Genomic DNA, 16,472 nt, shown 5'->3' on the forward strand with positions numbered 1-16,472 from the left:
TAAATGTCTGCTGGCCCATTGATTTCAGAATAGAGGTGTCTTGGTGTGACATCTTACCCAATGCATTTGAAAATAAGGGAAACATCAGTATTCAGTCTTGCTTGGTTGGAAACTATTGGAAGCATTGGCGGCCGTCCTGAGCCTGTCATTTAGAAACCGAACAATGCAGTGTATCATTTACATGGAACAGAAGCTTCCCGTTGTACCTGATGAATTTTGTTTCCCCTTTGAGTCTGAATTTAATTCACTGTAATTAAGTCTCATTGCTCTCCAACAATCAAACAGCTTTAGGAAAACTGAGATGCAATAATAGATCCAAACAAACACTTGTAATGAAAACTACTGTACTGGCCCAGTGTATGGGAACTATTCTGAATGGTTGGGAGAGCTCTCATCTTTCCTCCCAGCTCTCCTTCCATGGCTTGCTTTGCCTTTTCATTCTGCCTCCTATTAGCGGTACATGAGAGTGGGAGGAGGAAGGAATGCTTTCTGGCACGGGGGTCCTTGTGTTGTCTTGGTGACCGCTATTCAGCCATCTCAGAAAAATGCAGGGCCCTAATACATCATCACCCGGGCTCCCCAGGCAGTCGTGGCGAGGCTCAGATCTGATTCTCTATCAAACGGCATCCTGTTCCACAAACACAACCCAGAACCAGTACCCACAGCCGCTGTTTTTTTGCTGTAGAAAATCTGCTTCCTGGCAACCATCCAGTGTGTTAACATGCTCCAGAAATGTTCCTGTGCTGCTGTATGCATTCATCTGCAGTTATTTAAGTGAAGATTGATTTTCTATGCGTGCCCATTGGCTTTGAAGTGCTTGCATGCTTTAAATATGTCTGTGTTTTCCTGCAAGACAAATCCTCCTTCTAATTTCTGCGGCTCTGTGCAATTTTGGCGGACAGCCGTCAGATTTACATAGCGAAGTGGCCCACCTGCTCTGTGTTTGTCAGGCGGAGAGAGACGGATACAGAGTCTTTGTTTAAGATTGCAGATTTGATTAGAAGATTACTAATTCATCCTTACAAAGCTTGGGTTACTAGAGTGCTTTATGTTTTTGGATTTAGAAAGATCTTGAATTTCTATTCCCGCGCTGATGTAAGTAGATAGCCTTATGTAAATAAAGCTATCTGTAAAAGCTACAGTAGGCTTCTCGGGATAGTGATTCAAGGAAGCACAAGACAAACACAGTAATAACTTTCCAATAAACATGCCTCAAGTTATGGAAAGGTCTCCATTAACTGTGGAATTTGCTCCTCCAGTGTCTGGTTCCCCAGCTTTGGAGAACTGTCATTGGAACAAAAGTGACGTCTTTATTCATAGTCCTTCATCTTAATTTATGTTAGCATTTCCTGCTAAGAAAATACAGCAACACACGCTGATGTGTATGCACGGGAAAAGCACACACACACTGAGCTCCTCTGGCTTTATGAAATCTTTCCCGGGAGGCTTAGTGACTGACTGTGTCATGTAGATCATTTTTCTCATTTCTTCTTTTGATGGAAGCTTATTTTGAGAACCCCCTCCCCAGCCCCCATTCTCTCTAAACGCAGAAACTAAAGTGACTGGAGTGAATGAAGACGCTTAGCAGGATATCATAGCTGTCAAGGCAATATTACATTTTCTGAATTGTTTCTTGGACCATTGTTAAATTGAATTACACTGCTACCGAATGATCAACATCATCTGCATACCAATACGCATTCATATATGCAAGGGTTTAATAACTAAAGTTGAACCATTTCTCGTTGGTAAAGTTTGAGCTAAATGTATACAGATGTCATTACTGATTGAGTCTACTGCCCCCAAGCACTGTTAGAACTATATTCAAAGTATTGAGATAATCATCCCAACTGTGAGCTGACCTATTCTCAACAGCATGAGGAAAACCAATTCAGCCCTGCTTCTTAGATGTGTCATGTGAGTCCAGACTGGCAGAGTTGGAAAGGAATGAACGGAGCGATAAGGACGTCCAGACCCAGACGCCCACTGCCCGTCACAGAAAGGCAGACGTGTGACAGATCATGAAATTAACAGGCTGCTCTTTTTTTGACACATACAGAGGGACTGCACAAACAGACCTGCTGGCCAGAGATAGCCGGCAAGGCAATCCCCACAAGAAACAGGAGGGGGGGGGGATAGCAGGATGGAAAGACGAGCTACATGTCCTGCTTGTCCAGTTTCCTGACATTTAACTTAAATAGAAGTGACATTAGAACTGTTCTGGGCTATTCCAAAATAAGAAAAAACTTGTTTTCCTTTTCCAATGAAACGACAGCAGCATTGAAAACCGACCGCACACACAGCTCCAAACACAGCGGCAAGTTTATTAGCACTAAACTAAAAGTACGTATGTCAGTACCAAGGCCCCAAGAAGTGCTCGGGACTCTGAGGAAAACGTTCATAGTTGCCAAACTCCGGGTACTACAACTTCCGTATCAGTCCGTGGCGTCGCCCGGCCCAGAAAGACTTTTTCCCATTGACTTACATTGGGAAAGAGACATCAGTAAATCAGCAGATCATTTAATAACTAAATAAACAACCCGGTATGAACCCTTGTAGGGCCTTTATTTAAATCATTAGGTCCTTAAAGTTGTAAAATGCACTTAGAATTTCATTCTACTGAGCCGAGAGCGAGAGATAGGGGGCGGGGCTTAAGGGGAAACTCAACTGCGCATGCTCTATGGCACCACATACCGGTACTTCTACTCTGACAGCCAGGCATGATGGGTAATTTATGACGCTTTGCTCTCGAGAATCTCAGGCCATATTGTCTTCATGCGCCGATGAGCAGCTCTCATAGGAATGAACGAGGCCCCTGCAATACATCCATGGTCCGTACATTTATAAGATTTTGGTGGTTCACAAAAGTCTAAAGAGAACATAGGGCACATTGGAAATTTGACCTAATTATGGACCTAGTTAAAAAACTTAAAAGGATCAGCAAAGTTAGTAAAATTTATCCTCTGGGGACCATGACTGTCTGTATACATTTCATTCTGGCCCAAAGTTGTCCAATCACAAATCAACTGACTGACCAACATTCCCCACCAAGCTGGCCCGATGAATAAAAAGTGCAGATACGTGTTAACTGTAAAGGATTTGTGAGGGAGCAGTGAAGATCGCTCCAGGTTATTTAACATTCATTGAGGCAAGCCAGAGGAGTCATCTCCCAGATATAATTTAAAGATATCCATCAGCCTCATCTACTCCACCCGGCCTTCTGAGCTGCTCTCCAGGCTGACCAACAGGCCTCAACCGTGGCCATCTCTGCTCCGGCTGATAACCTCTCACAAAGCAGAGCCCTGCTGTCACCGCTGGCCAGAGTCGGGCAGTGTTAGGAGCACATTTTCCGCTTGGATGGATTCAATGTTTTTGCAATTCTATTGACTCTGCTGCTGATCTGAGTAAGGAGAAAAAAATGAATTAAGGAGGCAGCGGAGAGATGTATAAACCTGCCTTCAGAGATGGAAGGTGAGATTGTGAGGACTTTGGAAGCGGGCGGGTTTAGACTCCAGGGTGTACAACCTGTGCTTCTACTTTTGCCCTTACACCGCTGAAATGTCAAATGTGCCCTTTTTGCTCTGTTCAAATGTTATTATTTTTATCGCAAAGTACAAGGCCCAGTTGGTTGTCTGTCACTCACCTCCCTCAATCACATTCAATCATACCGTTTCTTATCTAGCTCCTGGCTTAAAGTAGATCCAATTTTTATATACTTTAATGTCATTCTATATACTGTAGTACATTTGTTGGTTTTTTTGCATTGATAGGAAATTACGTAACTGTAATATCTGTTTACTCGGAAACTGCTAACTGCTTAGTGTCTGGTCATACCATAAATATGGTATTTGTACGCCCACAGATAGTATGTACTGCACATATTTGTTTTACTTACTTTTGCTGATGGACTAGCTCGCTGGGAACTTGCGACTGGTACTCTCACTCTCTGTAACAATCATAAGAAAAAGAGTTTCAATAATTAAATCGTGCACCTTTACTAGACAATCCAAATGTTATGAGGAATGGATTAAATTCTGATAATACAAAGAGCCATTCCTTATCAAATTAATGGGTATAATTATAGAATGCTTTTTAGGCCAGTGTGGATAACATATTAGAATACCTAGACAAAGTAATTTCTCATGGCCCAGCATCTCTGTTGGGGGCTTTGACACAATAGCTCTCTGAGCTAGCTTTCATGATACCTCAGTTGCTAAAAGGACAAATAATTTCATAAGCAACAGTACCTCATTCTGTTCATTTTTCTCTAGCTCAGCACCAAAAAGGCATTTGCTATTGGTCAGTGTGTGTTCACTTGTCAAAGTTGAACAAGAAGCGAACGATATTAATGGAATTACTTCAAGGGAATAGATTTTGCTCCAAACCTATGCAGATGTAAAAGACTGTGTGACTGTAAATTGGTTTTGAAATGACAAAATTAATGTTGACATTCCAACAAAAGCTTGTTTACAAAGTCAATGCTGCATTGTCTGCATATTATTCAGAAAACCTCATCTCCAAAGGGCTGATTAATATGTATAACTCCTCAACCTCCCATCACGAGTGCTGCTCTCTCCACCAGAACCAGCACAGTTACAGTACCGTGAGCCCGGTTATGAAATGCCACATTGAATTTAAGCATTATGCTGAGACACTGAAGTAGCCAGGCTCTGCGGGATTTAAAACGTAATGAAAAAAACGGCTCCTCTCCATGGCCTGTCTCATTTGGCCCCCATGTCCGTTTCCCATAATACCGAGCTACAGGGAGTCAAGTGCACTGAATGGTCCTCTCCCTTGGATCTAATATGTGCCCCACGCTGTTGTCAGAATGACTTAGCCATTACCTGGCGAGAGGTGCTAAGCGTCACAACAGAAGGTGAGTGTGGTGGCTCAGCACGCTGCTCTGCAGGGAAACGTCGTGCTGAAGATGACACTTACAAAAAACGATGCTTACTTTTACGGGATGTGCAACAGAAACACTTCATACGTGCAGCCATGGATATGTTTTTCTTGTCCCCATCGCTTTTCCATTTCTTGCAAGACATGCTCTCATACCAACATGCTTTGCTCTTTTTCCTGGGCCCGCTTCAGCCATGCATCCTGACTGATGGCTCCCTCAGCAGCACTCTGAATGACTGTGCCCATAACCATTAGAAAATATGGAACATGAGCACTAAGCTAGCATTGAGAAACATACACTGTCGATTAATCAGAGAGGGGGTCTTTCCCCTCTCTGATACTGGCTGCTGTATTACATGGGCACAGGGGACAACTCAACACTGAGCAGGCCAATAAAACAGCACATTTTCTTGGAGAACTGAATGCTACCAAGCCATCCACCGTCGCCTGAGCCCGGTGATGTACTGGGTCATTAAAACACAGCGACACCCGATACTAGATGCCTGCAGGGGGCCACGGGTCTGTTCTCATCTCCTCTCTACAATCACTCTAATTTCTAGGGAGGAAATCTATGTGCAGGGTTCAATTCTAATGAAGTCAGGAACATTTGTGTGAATATGCTGGAGATATGTAACTCTATATCCAGATGGGTTTTTGTGGAACGCTGCAGCGAGCTAATTGCTTGAGGTAAAATGACATCGATTCAAATGACTTTAGAGAACTTTGTGCAGCTGTCAGCGCAACTCATCATGCATTGTGATGACCTGTTTTTGTGGGAAACAGAAGCGTTATTCAAGGAGTGAGTTAGCAACATGGCCCTTTGCCTAACTAGGGGTTTGGGGGAATAATATGTAGAGCAAGTAGAGTTGTGAACTAGACTCTTGCACTGTTAAATTGATGTTTATTGCCAACAAACAGCCAGGCACAGACTCTATACCTTATCCTGCACATGAAAGCCTGGCCCGATCAAAGTTTCCAAAGAGAGCACCGTCTGCAAAACACCTGCGAGATAACACTCGGGCAGGATTAAACTGCCATTTGACTCTCTCTCTCCTTTTCTCCCTCCACCTTATTCTCCCTCTCTCTTTTTTCATGTGTTGAGTCTCTTAAAGACTGCGACTGAGGCATTCCTGCTAGCTCCAAAGGCCGACTCGCCGATATCCTTCAGAAGAGAGCCCCTCGGATTTGTTTACTTAATCCAATATTTATGCTCCGTGTGTGTTAGCGAATGCAAAACAGTTTGTGCCTCCAACAAACAAGACACACGGTCCCCAGATAAATGCAAGAAAATACAGGAATGGTTGGAGAGGAAAAAGAAAAAAAGGAAATGGGGAAAATAAGCGTATTAAGGGAAATTCTGCGAGGAATGTTTGCGGCTCACGATAAAGCAGATAGCCGGAGTCGACCCAGGGTGGAATAATCAAGACCAGCAAGTTAAATGTGTACCACCACTACAAATCTCCACTGTTCCTTTTTACCAGTGCCTGTTGACAGAGTAAGAGCTTATTCAAATTGCAGTAGGAGTGTGTAAAATCACATTTAGCAAGCGCAAAATGATATGTCAGTGAACATCACATGACCGAAATTGTCAAGTGGAAAGTCATCCTAAAATTATTGAGGATTGAGCTCTCAAACTACTCCAGCATTCAAAGGGTGATGCTGAAACCCTTTGAGGAAACTGTCCATCTGTAATATTCTACATCCCTTTGATCTCATCAGATTTTCTCAGAGGGAGCTGTGTGTCTGATTGTCCCGGCTCTGCCATATCCACGGCTAGCCATGATGTTCTCCAGAGGGGGGGCATCCGGTTGTCTCCTATCTGCACCCTCCATGTCCAGATGAATTGGTCAAAGGCCTCATCTTCCGCTGATCTCCCCTCAGCCCATGCCTAGAAGACATTTATGGTCACGCTGCCTGGTGGGAAGCCTTGCATGGCTCCAGAGAGGAAGAAGGACCCCTGCTATGGCTGTCAGTGATTCAACCCCAGCATGGCTAGCAAACGACCATTACCATTTGTTCCAAGCAAGAAAGCTTTTACTGGATTAGTCCAAAAATATTGCATACTGCAACATTTCTGTAATAAAAATGACTCATCATCACATTTATCTAAGGCTGTTTTTCTATAGATTCCACTAATGCTCCATACGTGTGAATCTTATCAGCAACAACAGATGAAGCTTGTCCTATATGGCACCACATACTATAAACACAGATACACACATGCACATAAACAGAATCTGTTTGCAACATGTTGCATTGCATGTCATGTTTCTATTTATTTTATGCCCTGCATGCTCCCCTCCTTTAAGAAAATATCCATGCACAACTGATACCTCACAGGTATAGTGTGGTGGCATTTTCTTTTAATTTGGGTGAAGCAACCCTTTACACATCCCTGCTCATAACCTCATATGAATACAAAAAAGAGACAATCCCTTTAACAGCTCTCCCATTTAGTTTTCCATGACCTCAGGCATGATGATGAGCACAATGAGGTAGAACGTTATGTAGACTTAAGCTAAATGAGTTGTGAGGGCATTATTTATCATCAAAGGGCTTTGTAATTACACTTGATAGTGTAACATGTTGAAGAGAACACCAAGAATATGAACTTTAGCGCTAATCTGCAATCTGTAGCTGAGGCAGAATTAAGGATTGGCCCTGCACATAATCACTTGGCACATGCAATTATCAAAATAATTAGAATATTAATTAGAATTTCTCATTAGTGCACCCTGTTGTTTCAGGAAATGAGTTTAACGAAGGGAAGGCTTCAGGTCTTTATCCTCCCTAGCGGGGGCACAGTTTGCCCTGAGAGCAGGAGTCATGGCCTGGGGAAAGTGGCAGAGCACATGGGGGAATATCATCAAGAGGAAGAAGAAAGAGAAAATCAAACAGAGATTAGGTGGAGTCAATATAGGATCAGGCAAAAAGAAGGCTATGATTGGGGAGTGGCAAGTGTGAGCTGGGGGGGGCATTTACATAGTTAATGTGTAACCTAGATTTGTAAGCACAAAACTATGCCCACGCCCTTTTTCCCAGGCGACGTAATGAAAAGACATATCATCCGGGGTCCATCTAAAATCAGGGGCCGATAATGTTTCTGTGAACTTCCTGCCACTAGCTGCACAGACGCCTGCTGTCAGACGCCTGCTCCAAAGCTTCTTTCTGCATACTTTCTTTCATCTGACTCCATAGTCGTGTTATCTACCGTATTTAATTTGAGTCTGAGACCATTCTGCATCCCTTAAGACACGGTGTTGTATATTCAGTTGGAGTGGGATCTTTCAATTAGCCTTGGCCTGTGTTTGTCTATAGAATATTAATGCTACCCTCTATTCCCACCACAAGGTGCGCCGTGTTGATTTTCACCCCACAGCGTAGTGTGGAAGCGGTAGACCTATTCATTTGAAGTGAAGGTTAGTGAATAATCAGCAAAGGCCTTCCATGACACTGGATTGCATTGGAGACTGGGCCAGGTGCTGCAGTTCACAAAGTTATTTATTAACCCAGATCAGCATTCAAATTTATTCTGCTGCCACAGCTGCCATTCCCACGGTCATCTCGCAGCCGCCACCGCCGCCGCATCAGCACCGTGCGTGTTTATCATCTCTCCGTCCCTCAGTCTTTATCTGTCGTCGTCTCGCTTGTTCTCATTTGTTATTTTTCCTCCGCCTCTGCCTCCCCCGTCTTCATTTGCGCAGATTGAAAGTCCCAAATAAACAAAAGTAGAGAAGTCTTGAATTCAAACAACAGTTCTGACACCGGATGAGTTCATGAGATGCCATACATATTAAAAAGCTGTGTTGACAGCCACAGTCATGGGACTTGAAGGCCTAGTTTTAAGGCAGCATGTCTCAATAAATAATTTGCCACCTTACTCTCAATTCTATCGTTAATTAATAAATAGAATCCCTGCTGCACGTCTCATGATGTGCATGCAGGCTGTGCAATAACTCCCAGAATCCATATGGGTTATACTGCATATATTCACACTTGTCAGACTGCGCCTGTGGAACAGCTTTCTGTAACCTACATACAATAACAAGCAGCACAATAACATGTCAGGCATCAAAGCAATTCCACTGGCTACCCAAGGAAACCCATTTCCCTTCAAATCAGCAGGCACACAAACATTTTACAAACCCTTACATTTGACTCCCTTTGAAAAATATATCATCGTGTTTGACAAATACACCCACATGGGTAAAAAAAGGTGCACCCGTCCTATTGAGTGTGGTGATTGGCAATTTGCATGAGTGACTTGAGGTGTCTAAACAGTGAGGAAATAGAGCGCTGCCTATTATAGCATACTATTGATACCGCTGCCTTGTGTGCCTCCTCTGAGTGCAAAGAAACGCCTTTCATCTTTTGTCAGGGCACACAATGCTGCGTGTATTGTGTTGTGCGGTGTTTTTGCAGCAGGAAAGCTGGAATGATGAGATGTTCCAATGTGCCATTGTATGTGTTCCTATCAAGTTTCCATATGGTACAGACAAATGACTGCATAGGCCTACACAGCTGGAAGAGGCCGTTCTCTCGGCACCGGAATTTCTCTTTTTACATATTCTGGAAACGCATATTGATGCAAGCAAGAATGATAATGCTCTTGCCTTGGGGCAGTGCGCTCTGCAGTATCACAGTGCACACCCCCCTCTATTCAGCAGCTTCAACTGGGGAAACAAAGAGGCTGCAGCCAAAGCGAGGAGTGTCCAATTGCCTTTCACCACCTCTCCCACTAAATGACAGCTGAGACACTGACCATGCAAGATGGCAGGTACACAGTGATAATGGAGAACGGGGTCTCTGATGTGCCACTCTTACACTACCTATTTGTCTACACAGGGATTTGCTATCACTGATTTTGCTTAGGCATTAATGCAAACTTAAGTTGCTCACGGCCACATTCCACAACTTTCATTTCTCTATATTCAGAAACATGGGACATTCACACAAGGAGAAATGTAATTGGAAAATACATTTTGGCTTGTCATTAGGAGGCGTTGAGTTGCAACTCAAAGTCACACCAGTTTATAATCTGTTGTATGCCTGGCTAACCTGGAGACTTATCAAAAACCTGTATTCATTCTCATTCCTCTTGCACGACTCTTAAAGCCAAAACTACTATATTGTAGTTGAAACCACAACGTCCCTTTAAGACCTACACAATGAGCACATTTCCTAAACATTATTATGGTCAAAAACATTCAGCCCTCCCTTGTAGACACAGAAGTCGTCCACTTGAAAGCAAGATTTGAACTCTCGTTTGAATAATGCACTACTTGACCGACCTCATCATATCACATGACTCTGACCCTGTACAACCCTGTAGGTGGTAACAGGTAAAGGGAAAGCTGTTAGCCCCCCCTCCTCCAGTCGCTCATAAACCACTTCCTCCAGTTTGTAACTGGAATTAGCTGTCTGCATGTCGACCTTGCCATGCTCCATTGATTTGGATACTCAAAGCTCAGGTTGTCTGCATTTATTAAGACAGGAAGCGGATTGGGGGGGTTGGTTAAAGTTGACGGGTCTGACACATGACACCAGGTACCTTCCCTCTGTGCTTTCAGGTCTTCTGACAAAGGTCTAATAGGCTGTGACAGGCTATCTGAATGGAAGATGTTAATGATTGAGTATGTTAGCGAGATGTTACTGGGGCTAGCTGATAGTATCAAAGGGTGTGGGGGCTGGGTGAGATTTGAGAATGTGACTGGATAGTCACGGTCCATGATAACTCAGGATGGGAAAAATTGAGCTGAAAAAAGGAAACACAATATGTGGGAGAAAAGAGAAAGCCAAAAATGTTTGTTTATTCGAGGCAGGTTTAACAATATGCAATTACCGGCTTTCAATTGGTGCATTTAGTCCATTTGAGATGGATTTTAATGCGAAGTAGTAATCAGGAAATCCACTTCAGCAAAAACAGGGCACGTTTGAAAAGGAAAAAGCTCAAATTTGAGTTATTTTCGGCGGTAGAAATAAATTCTTTAGCTGCATTTTTTTTTAATAGCTTTAAGGCATTCATCATGAAGCTGCTGGTCAATTTTGCCAAGCAGAATGGAGTTGAATTTAATGATTTCCTTAAGTGACAACCCTTTTACATTTAAAACATTCAACCTTGAAATTACAATGGTAAAAGCTCTAACTACATAAAAACCAAAAATGTAATTACAACATGAGTTGGGAAATATAAAAACCAGAAGACCCTTCTGTCAGCAGTCAGTCAAATGGTACAAAAAAGTCAATAAACTTCCTCACACACACACTACAGATTAGGCTGCATGAGGATTTATCCATGCTTTCTACCTCACACTTCATTCATCCCTGTGCATAGTTTCAAGAATTTCCAAATTACCTCTACACAAAAAGAAAGGGAAGAAATTACAGCAACATCATAGTGAAATTGAATTTTGTTCAAATTTGCAGTGAGGACTGAAATTGCTCTTGGCTTGTAATCAGAAGGCACAATGGCACACAGCATAGACGGCGCTTTCTCCAGCCCACAGATGACCTTAAAAGATCTAACTGTGATTACTGCAACAGCATTCACAGAATTAGCTGCCATTTTCCGCACATGCAGGGTCATTTAAATCCATTTTTCTAAAAGGCAGCTTCCCGCTGAGTAAGTAAGGAATAAGAGCTTTATTATTTTTATGTGGGCGCAGGAAGGAGTCCACTTCTTCGGGGCTATGAATTATTGAAAATTAGCCTTGATTTATAAATGCTCAAAAGCTGGTGGCAGATTTGGGCAGGTGTTCTTTTTTTGTACGGAAGGACGTTTTGTCAGAGCGGGTTGGGTAAATGCTGGGATTCAGACCACATTTTCTGCACCAACATTGAAAGCTGTGTCTGTTAAAGACTGTCCTAATCAGACACATATAGCATTAGTTGTTGACTAAGATCCAGTGCCATATTGCACTTAAAAAACTTATGTATACTTCCAACAGTCCACTTAACTTATTTTATCCCAAGACAATCTTTAAAACGTTGTTTAAAGTTGAAATTAAACTAAGAACTTATATTTACATGGGTATTTTTATTAAAGGCAGCTCTTCCAATGCCTTTTTTGTATTTCCACACCCAAACAGCATTTCAGGTCCGTGAAATCAGAGATTTTGGAAAATCAAGGGCTTTCGGAAACTCCCTTTTCCGTGTTGACATTTTTGGTTTCACGTGTGCACCCTAATATACTTGAGCCATCACAGAGGAGACATCATTCCATTCCAAACGATTACGCTTACTAAGCCAGAGCAGTAAATCTTCAGCAGTATCCTTTCCCATTTTCTCTGCTGTTGTCAGGCAAAGGCACCTGTTGAATGAGACACTGCATGATTTGGACTTTTGCAGCATTTTCAAAAATGAGTCACATATTGTCTGTTTCTGTTCAAATAGAAACTCCTTTTTTTAAAATCATATTTACCTAAATATATTTTAAAATTGAACTCTGGCGTAACAAATGACTACACACGTTTACAAGTTTGACAGTTGCATGGGATCAAACATTTAACAGATCAAGGAAATTAATAAATAACTAAAATCTTTGTTGGATGAAAAATCATCTTGATCAGACTATGCACTCTTGCTATGCTACTTCAGGCGAGTGTCCTTTTATCCATCTAGCTCCAAATAGTGAAGCCCTATTGATTTTCCCTTCAAACCTCGGCCCTATTAGGATGTTCTCATCAAATCTCTGATGAGGCCCATTCCAAGGATGAGATGTAGCAAACCATACAACCATAACAACAGAACCCCTTTGACTTAACCCTGAAAAGGTACCTACAAGTAGATGGAAAAAGGATAGAGGAAGTAAACAGGGGCCACAGGCTGAATGGAGTTTGCCATTACATCGAGCGCTTTTAATCATTACCAATGTTACTTCCAAATGCAATCAGTTTTATTTTGTCTGGGGCTCGTATCAAATCATGGTGGGCCCCATATTGCCACGGTAACTAATTTCTATTAGCTTCAAACAGCTGAGAAAGAACCAAGAGGAGAGTTGGGGGGTTGACATGGGAGTGGAGGCAAGCAAGGTTGACTACAACGTTACAGCACAGGCTTGATTGAGCTTAGATTTCTCAAAGGTAAAGACAAAGGGCTTTTTGTTGGTTTTGTCACATCCTGTCGTATTTCAATCCTTTCTAAGGTTTGATAGCATACAGGACAATGACCAATTTCCATTTACAGTATGGAACCGTGAATATGCATGCTAAAAGACAAACGCTAAGAAGCCATATTGGAATTGGACAATGGGTTGGATAACATACTCAGAGCTAGAGGTAGGGTTAGGAAATTAAAAAGCTCTGGTATTTTTAACAATTGCTTTACAAACCCATGTCCTCCAAGCATTCAAATATAGTTCTTTTTGTGTCACCACTCTTGTAAGTGCTTTACTTTAATAGTTTTAAATTTAATATTGCTCCTCTTCTCCACTGGAAGAAGAGTATGACGGTGTTCATGTAAAAATAGATCATAATGTCACCAAGCTGAGGAGACAATTATCCTCGTCTTCCTGAAGGTTCTCGGAGTCAGACTGTCAGACTGCGCTAACCAAAGTTCCACCTCTCACCCAGCCTTGTCCTACATGTGAACATGACTCCGCTCGCTCAGCAACTGCAGGTTGAGAATGTCACCTAAAGCTGTTTTGCATAAGGGAGGAAAAGAGAGCACAGAGTATGAGGTCAATATCTGGGTTAAGTGGTGAAAGTGAAGGTTGTTAAGTATTTGATTCCTTTTGAAAGGCTTTGTTAGCGCTTCTGCTAATGCAAAGTAAAGGGGATTGCTGATAAAAACAGGAGGAGGGATGCGAGTGTAGAAGCATGAATCATATAGATTCGTTGGAACCTCTCAAACAGCTGTGCTGCGCCTCATAAATGCACCATAGAGACAGGTGCTCCCTAACATGGAAATATAACAACCATGCCAAAAGGAGAGGCCCCATTTCATGTAGAGCTGTGGGACGGGGTGGAAGAGATTCACGGTTCATCTCCGCTGACCCTTCTGTCCTTCAAAAAGATAAGAGAGAGCATATCAACCCCGGAGCCAAAATGGAGGGAGGCCTTGGCTGTCTGGGTTCATCCCTTCTCTGACGTTTTGAGGAGAACATGTAATCAGAGCTAAAAACACGGCGGAGGGAAGCAATACAAGAAGTACTGAGGCGTAAAACCAGCCTGCATGCTAAATGCTGAAGCCTTCAGCATTCTTAACAGCTCTTCAATCAAATTGATGCAATTGCCCTTTTAACAAACAGTCTGTGACAGGCCCCCGATCCCATGCCCTCCCCCCTTGCACAAAGTGAAGTCTGATTTCAATATCAAAGTGAGGTTTGCACATAATCAAGCAGGAGGGGATCCAGAATTGGACACACACCAGTGGTTTACATGGAGAGCTTTCTTTCACGAGGTTGTCAGGAGCTAAGATAATGAGGTTTCAAACTAGTGTCAGCTGGACAGAAACATACATGCTAATGCTGTAGCTAATGTAAATCTAGCGCGCTACAAAGAAAAACAGGTTTTAAAGTTTCACAGCTGATTTGAACACAATACGATATGAAATGTAATACCAAGACAGGCATGTCTGCACTGATGGGGCTTTCTGACGCCTACACGGTGTTATAAGCAATTTCATTTTGGCACAACAAGGAGAAAAAAAGGGAGAAATGTCCTCTAAATATACACCACAAAACATGCCAAATCAAAGCCTCTCTGATTATTGTATATTAGACGGATGAGAGAAGATGGAGGTCACACAAAGGTGGAGTCAGGCCAAGGCTTCAGAGTGCAGCTTCATGCTGCTGGGTTAGGGGGTGAGCAGGTTGGTACATGACACACATATCCTGCCAACTGAGGCTATTCTTGTCTGGGCACCTGTTTAGAGGCTGGTTGGAGTGGCAAACCAGTGCAGTCCCAAAACACTTCAGAGCACCTGAACTCTTCACACACGACTGGATTTTTAATACGGAATGTTGACGTGCCCTCTGCTTGCCCTGCTATATGACTTGGAGTTCATGTTTAGAGTGTCTCAATGGTTTAGCTTTACTAAACAGACTTCTTAAATTGATCATCTTGGACTCCCACAAGGTATAATTGTATTTTAAGTGGCAATGACACAATTTTGGACAAAATGGCCTTAATAGAGTATATTGGCAGGATCTGATAGGGTTGTTGATCAATACCAATGATTTAATAAGGACTTCTGGCCTTCAAAATATACTTTTTGGCCCATGCTGCTTTTAGAGGAAAAATGTCACTTTGAGGCCAACAACCAAATCACCAATCAATTCTCTCTCTGAGGGTTTGCAGCATTGAGGTGGCACCCAGCACTAATAAGCTAATGGATTCCTTCTTGTAATGAAGACAGTCACTTTAATTTTATCCTAATTGCCTATTCAACAGCGCTTCAAAGGTCCAAAATGATCAGAGTTTACTCAATACCCCTTAAATGGTGTAGGAGTCGTGAATAATTGGTAACAAAAGCAAAGTTTCAAATGAAATGAGATTCCTGACTTTGTTAATATGTTTGAATTACTTTCCTACTTTTGTCTGGCAAAATACCACTGTTACACTTTGTTGTGATGAATAAAGAATGATGAAGTGTCCACTTAATCTTACAGCTTTTGAACAAATGCTTACTTTTTAAATTGGAACTGATTTAGCGGCAAATTGGCTAAAAATACATTTTTTAAATAAAGCAGTGTGAAAAATGTAATGTCATTCGGTATTAGAGTAAGGTGTGATCTCAAAAGTCAGGAGGATATTCCTGTTAAAAACTGTGTAATGACATGATGAGACAATTTTCCATAAAAGCACTTAGAAAGTGAATGTGTTTGCTCACATGCTATACTTAAGCACAGGAAGCTTTCTGCTGAGCCATAGAGATGGTGCCATAAGGATGTCCTAATGGCTTCTGACTGACGTCTTCAGCATGTCACATAAACCTTCATTAGCAGTCCCTCAGTCTACATCCTGACGCTACGCTCGGCAGGTCAAAGCCATTACAACAAAGCACTGCCAAAGACAATAGCATGTGTAGAGGTAGCATTGGCTAAAACCGCCCCTCTATTAGATTAGGAAGCCAATGAGAGGGAAAGGGGATACCTCATAATGATGTGTCGCGGCTGCCTGAAAAGGCATGGTCTGTGATGAATCGGGAGGTTTGGCCTCATAAATTATAATTATTTTGTGCCAGCACGGTTTGAGCGAGCCACTTAGCATCGCAGCATCTATCAGTCCCCCCATGTGGCACAGAGATTAACGCTGGACATTCTTTCCTCAGAAAAATGTCATTAGGTAGAGGGAAGAAAACAGAGTGATGGGGTTCAGCGTTCGCATAAAAATCTGACAGATTTTAAACATTTGGACTACAAGCTCTTCCACATAAAACCGTACCTCCCTGCAACTACTCCACACTCCAACCTGAGACAGCCATGATTGGAGAGTCCCTTAATGTCCGTAATGTTTGCATTTGCAACACATGGGTTTTAACCATACCTGAGCTGCCGGAAGAAACACTGGCTTTGTAATTTCTCTGCTGACCACCGTTTCTAGTTTCCCCCTACAGTTACAATGTCAAGGTTC

The 16,472-nt window shown here is 42.4% G+C and overlaps 1 long non-coding RNA gene across 1 annotated transcript in view; it reads right to left on the bottom strand.

The window, feature by feature from the left end:
- The window catches only part of LOC134883796 (uncharacterized), a 63,119-nt gene that overhangs the window by 11,229 nt on the left and 35,418 nt on the right, over positions 1–16,472 (bottom strand). The window contains exon 3 of the long non-coding RNA XR_010168332.1: positions 3,896–3,946. This is a non-coding gene — a long non-coding RNA (uncharacterized LOC134883796). The remainder of the gene's footprint in view (positions 1–3,895; positions 3,947–16,472) is intronic.

This window comes from Eleginops maclovinus, chromosome 21, assembly GCF_036324505.1.
Source record: "Eleginops maclovinus isolate JMC-PN-2008 ecotype Puerto Natales chromosome 21, JC_Emac_rtc_rv5, whole genome shotgun sequence".
Classification (NCBI taxonomy): domain Eukaryota; kingdom Metazoa; phylum Chordata; class Actinopteri; order Perciformes; family Eleginopidae; genus Eleginops; species Eleginops maclovinus.